The following is a 10,778-nucleotide window of genomic DNA, read 5'->3' on the forward strand; positions in this document are numbered from 1 at the left end:
AGTCAAGCTATCTGTGATAGGTTCCCGATTTGTTTGTGATATTTCGCGGTACAGTTTATCAAAGTCAGCTTTAAAAAAATTATAATCTCTTACTTCGCTTTTCGTTGTATATTTAGCATTTCTAAAGTTAATAAATTTATATGCGATTAGTAGGGCTGGATGGTAGGCATCCTCGGATACAAGGGGAGGATGTTCGTGTATGACCTCTACGCTAGTAAGGTTTGAGAGTATTAAGTCAAGCGTTTTGCCATATGAGTTTTTAATATTATTGAGAGTTCGTAAATTATAAAAATTCATTAAATGAAATAATTCTTGACAGGTTCCAGTAGATGCTAAGAAATTAAAATCAGTTCCCGTGACCTGTGAGAGATTATAATCGCCTGTCAGAAGAATGTTACTCCCTGGTTGTAGTACGCTAAATATGTATTCAAAATATTCTCTATATGTTGACTGATTTGACCCAGGTGCAATATACACAAGACATATATATATACAAGTAACCGTATCAACAAAAACTTTTACTGTAATACAGTCCACACTAGGAATGTTTGGGGGAGGAATTTTCTGTACTCGATATTTTTTATTTAGTGCTAATACAACACCACCACCCAATTTTTTACCAGAAGTAATACTATTTCTGTCAGCTCTTAACACGACATACCGCGAATCAAATAGTTCAGAGTCATTGTGACTGTCAGTAAGCCAAGATTCAGTTAATGCAATTGCCTGATAGTTGTTACTTAATACATTTTCAGTCAGTACTTTTAGCTTGGTACGAATTGCTCTTACATTTTGAACATATATATTAAAAGTATCACCTTTTCCCCTAACTATGTTGTCACTTTCACCTCTAACTTCGAATGCTTTTGTACTTACGGAAGTGTCCTTGGTGCACCCCCTTCACGCTGATATATTTCTTCTTACCTTGGAATGTCCAGATGGAGGGTTGGGAGAGGGAGCGGATGCTTCGTTTCCTTGTCGCAAGTTCTGTCCAGATTTTCCTTGTTCTTTATTGACAGGTGCCTTAGGCGGTTCAGGTGGCTGATTGTAAACTCCCTCGGCCTGGTCAGTTTGTTGGAAATACCTCCCTTCATTGTTCTGGAGTTGAGTAAGCGTGAATCTTTTCCCTTCAATATACAAATACCGGAAATTGATATTTGCATATTTTCCTTCTTTGCGTGCTTTCATTAAATAGTACTGTAGTTGTTTACGCTCTTGTCTTACTGAACCAGAGTAATCCTGATCCACGTAAATGTTTGTTCCACGAAGTTTATTTCTATTTTTTAAGACGTATTCCTTTTTCTTGTCACTCAAAAACTTACACACTATGGGTCTTGTTCTGCCCTGACACTTTCTTCCAACGTGGTGAGCCCTCTGTATAAGTTCATCATCAGTTCTTAATTGCAGTCTATCACTTAACAAATCACACACTTTTTTTCTCTGTAGTCGCCCAGTCTGTAGAGTTATTGAGTTACTAATTAGTACAGGTGCACTTCCGGCAGTAGCTGATAATTGAGTTAGTTATTGAGTTACTAATCAGTATAGGTTCAACTGCCGGTAGGAGCAGATAATTTTAAGCAAATGGTTATCGTGCGTGTCTTAGTTATTGAGTTACTAATTAATACAGGTGCCACTTCCGGCAGTAGCTGATAATTTTAAGCAAATGGTTATTGTGATGTCTTAGTTATTGAGTTTCTAATCAGTACAGGTGTAACTTCCGAAAGTAGCTGGTAATTTTAAGCAAATGGTTATTGTGCATGTCTTAGTTATTGAGTTTCTAATCAGTACAGGTGTAACTTCCGAAAGTAGCTGGTAATTTTAAGCAAATGATTATCGTGCGTGTCTTAGTTATTGAGTTACTAATTAATACAGGTGCCACTTCCGGCAGTAGCTGGTAATTTTAAGCAAATGGTTATTGTGCATGTCTTAGTTATTGAGTTTCTAATCAGTATAGGTTCAACTGCCGGTAGAAGCAGATAATTTTAAGCAAATGGTTATCGTGCGTGTCTTAGTTATTGAGTTACTAATTAATACAGGTGCCACTTCCGGCAGTAGCTGATAATTTTAAGCAAATGGTTATTGTGCATGTCTTAGTTATTGAGTTACTAATTAGTACAGATGCAACGCCCAGTAGAAGTAGGTAATTTTAAGCAAATGGATATCGTGTGTACCTTAGTGTTTGAGTTACTAATTAGCACTAAGCAGTACTAATTAGTACTTAGTTATTAAGTTACTAACCAGAGTGTAGACCCAAGGATAAAAAGCCCCCTAAAAAAAACCTGATGCAAGAAAAAGCACGAACTTTAGCCTCCCCCTCTCTCGTGGTACCCCCACATACGTAAAATATCGGCCGGAAGCTTCATTCTTCAGAAATACATCAATACCAAAATTATCTTTCTAGTTTAATTAGGGACTTGGCTATTACGGTTTAAACCCTTGGCGCAACCCAGGCGTCAATGGGCATTTAAAGATTAATGATTTCTCGAGCAATTAGGATACCAGACTACTAATACCCTTAAAACTGGATGTTATTTTAAATTTTGTAGACGGTACGGAAAGAAAAAAGTAACTTGATAGTCGGTATGAATATATACAAAAAGTATCACTTTTTTAATTCTGTTTCTTACGTTGGCTCTAAATGTCAAAAGATGCCGCAAGAGGTTTCTATCTCCTTTGAGTCTGCAAGAAAATAATAAGAAGAAAAGAAGAAATTTTGTGAAAAGAAGCAAAAGTTTTTGACGTGTCCAGAGGGATGTAAGGACTAAATGGTCTCTTCAACCAGGGTGAATATTTCATCGCAGTGACCTCTTCTATTCATAGCGTCGAAGAAAAAGTTCTTTCTTGCAACAAGTTTTCATTGCTTTTCCTCCTTTATTCCGTCTAATCCTTAAGGAAAAGGATAAGGACCACCTTTTGACCTAAAAAATTCTGGAACCTTGCAGGTTATCTTGCCACTTGTTTCTTTTTGTAAAAGTTGAGCACAATATCTTTTAGCCCTTTTAGAAAACGATGGAAACACTATTTTGCCATGAACTATCTAATACACACTGAGAAAATACCGTTATCCGGGCAGCGGTATAATGTACAAATATACGGAAGCCATATGATTACTACGGAAATCTGTACGAAACATACATTATCCGTATGGTTCATAGGTACCGCCTTTTTCCCGATTAGATGCTACATTATGCAGCTGCAAGATGCCTGACATTTAACAGTCTTCCGTATATTATATACGTATACATATGTTACATACGTCAGGTACATGTTATATATTCTCATCTATATATGAGATTTTTACCGCCCATATAGTCATACGGAAAGTACGTATATATGGAAGACGGACAATATTATAATACATACGTTTTCATCATATATTTGAAAATCGGCATTTATTTTCGCGTTTCTAAACAGCTGAAAACGGAAAGCCACTAGGTGACTTGTGATAACGGTACCTCACACAAAATAATATTGTCTAGGGCGCTCTTGTTTCACATTTCGAGTTTCTTTTATCTATTTGAAGATATCACATAACTACTGTAAAATTAGCGGTATTTTAATTTCGCCGGGATGAGGCCTCTTAAGTACAAAACTACATAATTTACGCAAATATCCTACGTTTTTACGTACACCACATACTTTTTTCCACTGTGCAGATTCCTGAATACATTGCAATACTTAACAGTTGCAGTTTCAGCCACCTGCCACCTGCGGCGCTAAGTGAAGGTAAACACAAATGGAAACTCGTTTGAAAAACTGGACTCGCGAAGAAGTCGACTCGTTATTCGATTTCTGTGGAGAAAAATATAACCGCGGCTGAAATTCACCGGCAGCTGGTAGACGTTTACGAAGAGACTGTAATGTCTCGTCAGCATGTCGCAGAATAGTGATGAAAGTTTGTAGCTGGTAAAGAAAAGGTCACCGACGAGGTGCGCAGTGGCATACAGCCCAGAGACCACCATGCTGTTGAAGCAGTTTTGCTGGAACATCATCGACCACCCTCTCTACAATCCGGACCTTGCTCGACACGACTTTCGCCTGTTTCTTCTACACTTGAAAGAGCACCTAAGAGGCCGACGCTTCTCTTCAGGTGAAACACTTCGTGACAACATGGTTGAACACGCACGGACAGGATATTTACCAGGACTCAATCTTCAAAGTCATTTCACGACACGACAAGTGCTTTAACAAATATGGAGACTGTGTCAAAAATTAAACTAATACATGTACTATCATTTGGCTGTATTAGTTATATGAAATAATATATTTATCTTTCACTGCAGCCTTTGTAACATTACTTTCTGATCACCCTCGTAACTAGGCCGTCTGGGCTAACGGATATCGTGCTGATGAGAATTACTAAATTGATAGAATGAAGATAGTGGGAGGAAACGGAAGAACCCAGAGAAAACTCACGAAGACGTTGTTTGCGTAGCACAAAGGCCACTTAACACGATCTGGGATCGAACCAAGGACTCCACACACCAGAGTTGAAAACTCTTTGACTGAAGTACGTCTGGTATTGCCTTTAAACGCTATAATACCTCAAAACTCCAAAAGCCGCACAAAATAATATCTACGGGATGGTCCATAATTATGTAGACCAGCGTTTCCCAACCGGTGTGCCGCGAGGAAATCGAAACAAAATTATTAATTCTACAGCAACCAAATTGCAAGACATAGGGAAAAAGGTATATTTTTGTATTTCACATTAGTATGAATTTTTACCATGGAAAAAATTACTGTAATTGTAATACATTATTCAACATCTATCACTGTGTAGCAGACAGTATTTCGGCTCGTACACATTTCCACGGTTAGCTGCTATGTTACGCTTCAATTGAGAGTCATGCTAACACAGAGAAATGGAAGCACTTGTACGGTACGCGTCAAGTGAACGTTCGTAGAACACTCCTTCGCACGTGAATGACAGAACAACACTTTGTTCGACAGCTGTGTTTTGAATTCGACACATCGCAAGCTGTGTGATTGCAATAATACGCACCGGTTTTGGTAAAAACAGCAAAGTTAAAAGTACAAGACATGTGTTTGTTCGTTCCTTATTTAGTGATCTTCGTTCTTAGTGAAAGGTTGGATATAGTTTTCGAAAAAGAAAGCGTATTTTTAAAAAATCTGAGTCCTATATTTCATTGCAATTGTTTTCTATTTTAAAATTAGAATAAAAATAAGGATAATGAATTAGCATAGGGGAAAACCAGTGATCGAGCTTTCATCTCTGTGAGAAGGAGATCAGTAATCACAGAAAAAAATTATCATGGTATTTTATATTTGCAAATAATAATAATAATAATAATATCTATAAGTGTGCCGCGAGAATTAAAGTTACACCCGTAATGTGCCGCAAGTTGAAAAAGGTTGGGAAACGTTGATGTAGACTATATGATGTTTCAAAGCCTGTGGTAAAGAAGTTAGCAACATAACTTGAACATAAAATTTAACATAAACACATTGTTTTCATACATTTCCTTAGAAGAATTTCAATCTTTGTTCTCCATGGCAAGATGGCATGGTCCACAATGCACCATCGAAATCGATACATGCCTGGAGACGAAGAGCAACCATCCAAATCGATACATGCCTCGAGACGAAGAGCAACCATCCAAATCGATACATGCCTGGAGACGAAGAGCAACCATCCAAATCGATACATGCCTCGAGACGAAGAGCAACCATCCAAATCGATACATGCCTCGAGACGAAGAGCAACCATCCAAATCGATACATGCCTCGAGACGAAGAGCAACCATCCAAATCGATACATGCCTGGAGACGAAGAGCGACCATCCAAATCGATACATGCCTGGAGACGAAGAACAACCATCGAAATCGATACATGCCTGGAGACGAACAGCAACGTTGTCACAAGCAGCATGACCAACCCATACTGCTATCTTGTGGAACTCTTCTGCGATTGCTTCCCGTAGTTCGACTAAATTTCGTATATGATATTGATACACTTTGTCCTTTAAAACACCCTATAAAAAAGGCAGGTTATGTAAAATCGGCAGATCAAATAATTCAACATTCTTGGAAGAAAAGTAAACAAATTATTAAGGTCAGTGCAGGGGCGGATCCACGACCGACTTCTGGGGAGGACGGTGGGTTTCATTCTGCTATTTTTAAGGGCTCCAAACTTTGGGATGGGTTTTATTTATATATATAAAATAAGAAAGTTTCCTCTTCTGGGGAGGGGCGATTGCCCCGATCGCAGTCATTGGTTTTAATCCTAGTATAGACCTTGTAATGGTTTGATAGTAATAAATTGAGCGGCTAGGACTAACATAATGGTACGCCCATGGGCGCGCCAAACGGGGGAGATGAGGGGGACGCGTCGCCCCAGAAATTTTCTAGGACGGGATTATCCCCCTCAGAATCTTGTATAGCAGGAATTCTTCCCCAAATATCTCGGCAAAAATGATTAAATACTGGAATGAGAAAGTTGATTGTCAATTAATAATTCCTGGAATTGAAAGGAATTACAGTTTCATTGAAGAAAATACTGTAACAATTACCAGGGTATATAAATGAAGTGCAGAAAGTAGCGACATTGTATTAGCTACGTCGAAAACTACCATAAAGCGTGCACACATTCATTTGCAGCAAAAAGAAAATTTTGAAATATCTTTATATTAAAATGCTACGTTTATATGTTTGTGGTCAAGAAAAGTTTGTATGTTTGTGGCAAATTCTTTTAACAATGATATCTCGGAAACTACAAGCTCTGAAAAGATGCCATTCTCACTGATCGATTGCAAATTTTGTGAAGATTGTTGAGTTATAATTGAATATTGTTTTAAATGGACGTTATTTCTTTCGATACATGCCCAAAAGATTAAGACTGACGGAATTGTCAACACGAAGGATCTACGTTTCTTGGGCTCATATGGCTAGAGATATTATCAGAGGTTGGAGCTTTTTAACAGGACACTTAGAGACCCAATTTCAGTGTCAAAATGAGAAACAATACAAATCATAAATAAAAACATGAACTTTAATAATATGCTTAGTCACTGATCATAAGTTCATTGTACTGTCATGAAACCTACAAATTAATATCATCGCCCTGGAAATCCCATTAATTATAATAAATTTTGTCAACAGTACCATAAATAGGATTTTTTGTGTCGCTGGAATATAACCTGTTATCACCATTGACAGAATTTATCTATCCTAAATTGCGGCACTTTAATTCATGTTATGTAACATTTTGGAAATTAAGGGGGGGGGGGTGCAATGACATCAGCCTTTCTTTAAATTTGGCCCACAATGTTGAATGAAGGGTACTGTCCCCCCAGAAAATTGTTGATGGGCACGCCTATGGTACGCCACATTTTCTTTCGAGTAAACCGGAAAAGAAGGTTGACCATTCCCACGCAATTCATTGCAATAACGTGTAAATGAAATGAAATGAAATCTTTAAGTTTTACGTCCCACGGTTATGCCGGTTAGGCTAAAGGAGACGGTGATGATGAGTAATGAATGAAATGGTGGAATGAAGAAAGTGGGAGGAAACGGGAGAACCCCGAGAAAACCCACGCACACGGTGTTTGTCCATCACAAAGTTCACTTGGCGGGGGCTGGGATCGAACCCGGGACCCCAAGCACCAGAGGTGAACGCTCTACCACTGAGCCACCGCGGCCCCTCATTGCAATAACGTGTACCAAACATACTTTCACTGCCTTCTGCAGGTACATATCCCAATTATACTTCTAAATTGACATGCTCCGACAGTGGAAATTAAGGCATGTAATCCGAAATTGGTCGTCCGTCCCATTCTGGACAAAAAGCTTAATAACAGCTTTTAATATCAATTTTTAGGACCGGTTTAAAAGGATATGATAGAGTGGAGTACTGCAGGAATAGGTAGGGTAAAATAAGGTCGGGTTAGGGAAGTTTGGACTCATTTGGTAAAATTAATAGAGTGTAATTTCTCGTCTTTGCGTAAGAATACGAACTGGAGCGTCTCTATACACCAGCAACTATGTGTAGAATACAAATGCTCGTTATTTTCCACAATCCAACCATTTAGTAACCTTGCGCGAAGTAGTTTCCTTCGCTTGTCAAATAAAAACAACTTCCGTTCTCCTAACATACTATCAAACATGAAACGAGCAAATTACTCATTTCTTTCCGATAAATTTTCAACATCCTGCTACAAATGAACGACAACTTTGGAACTTAATCCGAAATTAATATCTTATATAATCCTCTTTCATATTTACTCACTTTAACCGTCAAATTAGGATTTTTATTAGTGACTATTCTTCACCAGTAATATAAAATATTGAAGTTCAAGACGCTGAAATATATCCTAGCCTTTTAAGTCTCTTAACGAAACGATTCAACTGAGAAGGTCTGGTACCCTTGATGGACACCAGATGATACTGTGAATAAGGTAACTCTAGTTGGTCTATTTACATCCGTTTTTACTACCTTAAATGTGGAAATATTCTTTTCGCCATTAAAAGAAACTCAAGTTTGAAAGAAATAGAATACAGAATGTGAGTTCATTTTGCGTTTGTTGAATGATTGTTACAAATAATACACTCTTCGACATTGACTTTAGAGATTTAGAAACTTTATATACAACTTCAATTATATAAACTGTAAAAGAATCTTTGATACATGGAATTTATTTCTTGAATAGCTTGGTTTTAATGTGGATTGGAAAGGACATTAGAGTTTTAACAGTAGGTTTTTAATTCTATGGCGAAAGTCCTTTTGTTGCACATAATCCTGAAGAGCAGCAATATATCCATTCCCTAGGCATGTTTTAGAAAGCCAATGGAAATGCAAGGAAATAGATGTTCCAGATTTGTTCACTGAAGAATCTCATGACTAATGGTTCTAAGATGTAGTTTATCTTTTAAAATAATTTATATCTGGTAAGCTTTTAAGATGATTGAAAGGTGAGTCCAACATGAAGCATACTCAAAGACATCATGATAAGCAATAGTAAATTGTAGTCACTCAAGCGGATATTTTAAATATTAAAATATAGTGTACTATAGTAGCATCGTTTAAAACGTTTTCGTTTCCTTTGAAAGGAATACCACCCTATTTAGGATGTTAATTTGAAATTTCACCCGGAGTTTTCCCTTTCTCTTCCGCTCAAGCTGTTGTTCTCTGGCTTTTTTTGTTTCAAACGTTGAATTTAATAAAAGTTAAGTGCCTCAATGTAATAACTTCTGAGCGAAGCCCCTAATGCGTGTTTCAAATGTCATTAACTTGCAATTTGGAGGCAAATCTTTCCTAGATCATAGCAACAGTGATGAGCTCATATCAACAATCACTGGTAGATTGTTTGAATTAACCTTGATGCTAAGCAATAGTTCATTATCTTTTGTATCCAAGTTCAAAACCATGCTCTCTTCGATTGCTCCAAATCACTTGAGTTAAAAAACAAAATCCTACGTCCAGTTAGAAGTTTCTGTTGTTAAGCGTAGAATATAGCCAGAGTATACTGATCGTAGATGTTCTGTGACGGTGGTTCTTGCTGTGTGACCTGTGCTAATTGCTCTTGAGTGGCTCACCAGGGTTGATTATGACTTGCAAGCTCACCTATACGTTTCCCAAGCAGCGGTGCAGCTAGGTTAATTGTCGCCCGGGGCAAAAACTCGCCTTAGCTCCCCCTGTCCCCAGACCAACCAACCCAAAACTCTTCCGAGTATATCTACCTGATATTGGAATCACACAATATTTTTTCTGTTCCATTTTTCTTCAAGTGGTAAAGCTTGATTTCAAACTTACAGTAGATAATTTAATTTTTATACAAGATAAAACATCAAACTAATTAGTATTTGATTCCCAAGTAATCTGAGAGTGGCATGTGTAACATGAATATTACTTAACTATATATTTTATTATTAAACAATAATAGCAGCAAGACTTTGTATAATATATTAACAGCTTACACTTCTTTTATTCTAAAAGATGACTGCTGTAAACCAATACATCACACACATATCTCAAATATATTTCTTCTTGACATCAACTATCCATCTTTATATAAATTCTGTCATCTTGACAACCATATCAACAAGCCTTTTCTTTTTTTCAATATACCTATTTCTGTTCAATTATTGCGCCTTTGATCATATACCTAAAACAGGTACAGATTGATAATATTATTTACATCGTTATACATGCTTGACATATTCTTAAAGTCTTATCATAACTAGTACAGTAAAATTAGGCAGAAAAACACCTAAACCCGGGCATCCAAAAAAACAAAGGTTTGGCTGTTCCAAATTATTTATTACCCTTTACTCTAAGTGTGGTAAAAAGTCTCCGCAGAAATAGTGTCGGGTTTGGGAGAGGGAAGGGGTAGAAGGAAAGAGATTAGAAAATTGTTTTTTTCTTTGTTAAATATACAGTTATATTTTTGCTCCGCAGATGTCTCTAAATTACAAAATCTCGACATTTCCTCTGCGTATTGTTATTTTTAAATCAACATGCATAATTATTATTTTAAGATTAATGTTTAAAAAATGTAAACATTCTCTTGTGTTTACCTTTTACGTTTAAAACCTATTTCTGATAATTTACTGTGTCTTCCAAACAAAGGCACACTGATCAAGTATTACCGGTAGTTGTTTCATAAGTTTTGATTTGCTTTGTGGACGTGAAAACGATATTATCATCATTGTAAGTATGAGTTGTGTATTGCAACCTTGTGTTGATAAAGGTGGTGAACTTATTTGGTTAACTCAAAAAGGGAGAGGTAGAATAATAGAGTAGTGAAATTAAGCAAGAT

This window comes from Thermobia domestica, chromosome 2 (assembly GCF_964235325.1).
Source record: "Thermobia domestica chromosome 2, izTheDome1.hap1.1, whole genome shotgun sequence".
NCBI classification, from domain to species: Eukaryota; Metazoa; Arthropoda; class Insecta; order Zygentoma; family Lepismatidae; genus Thermobia; species Thermobia domestica.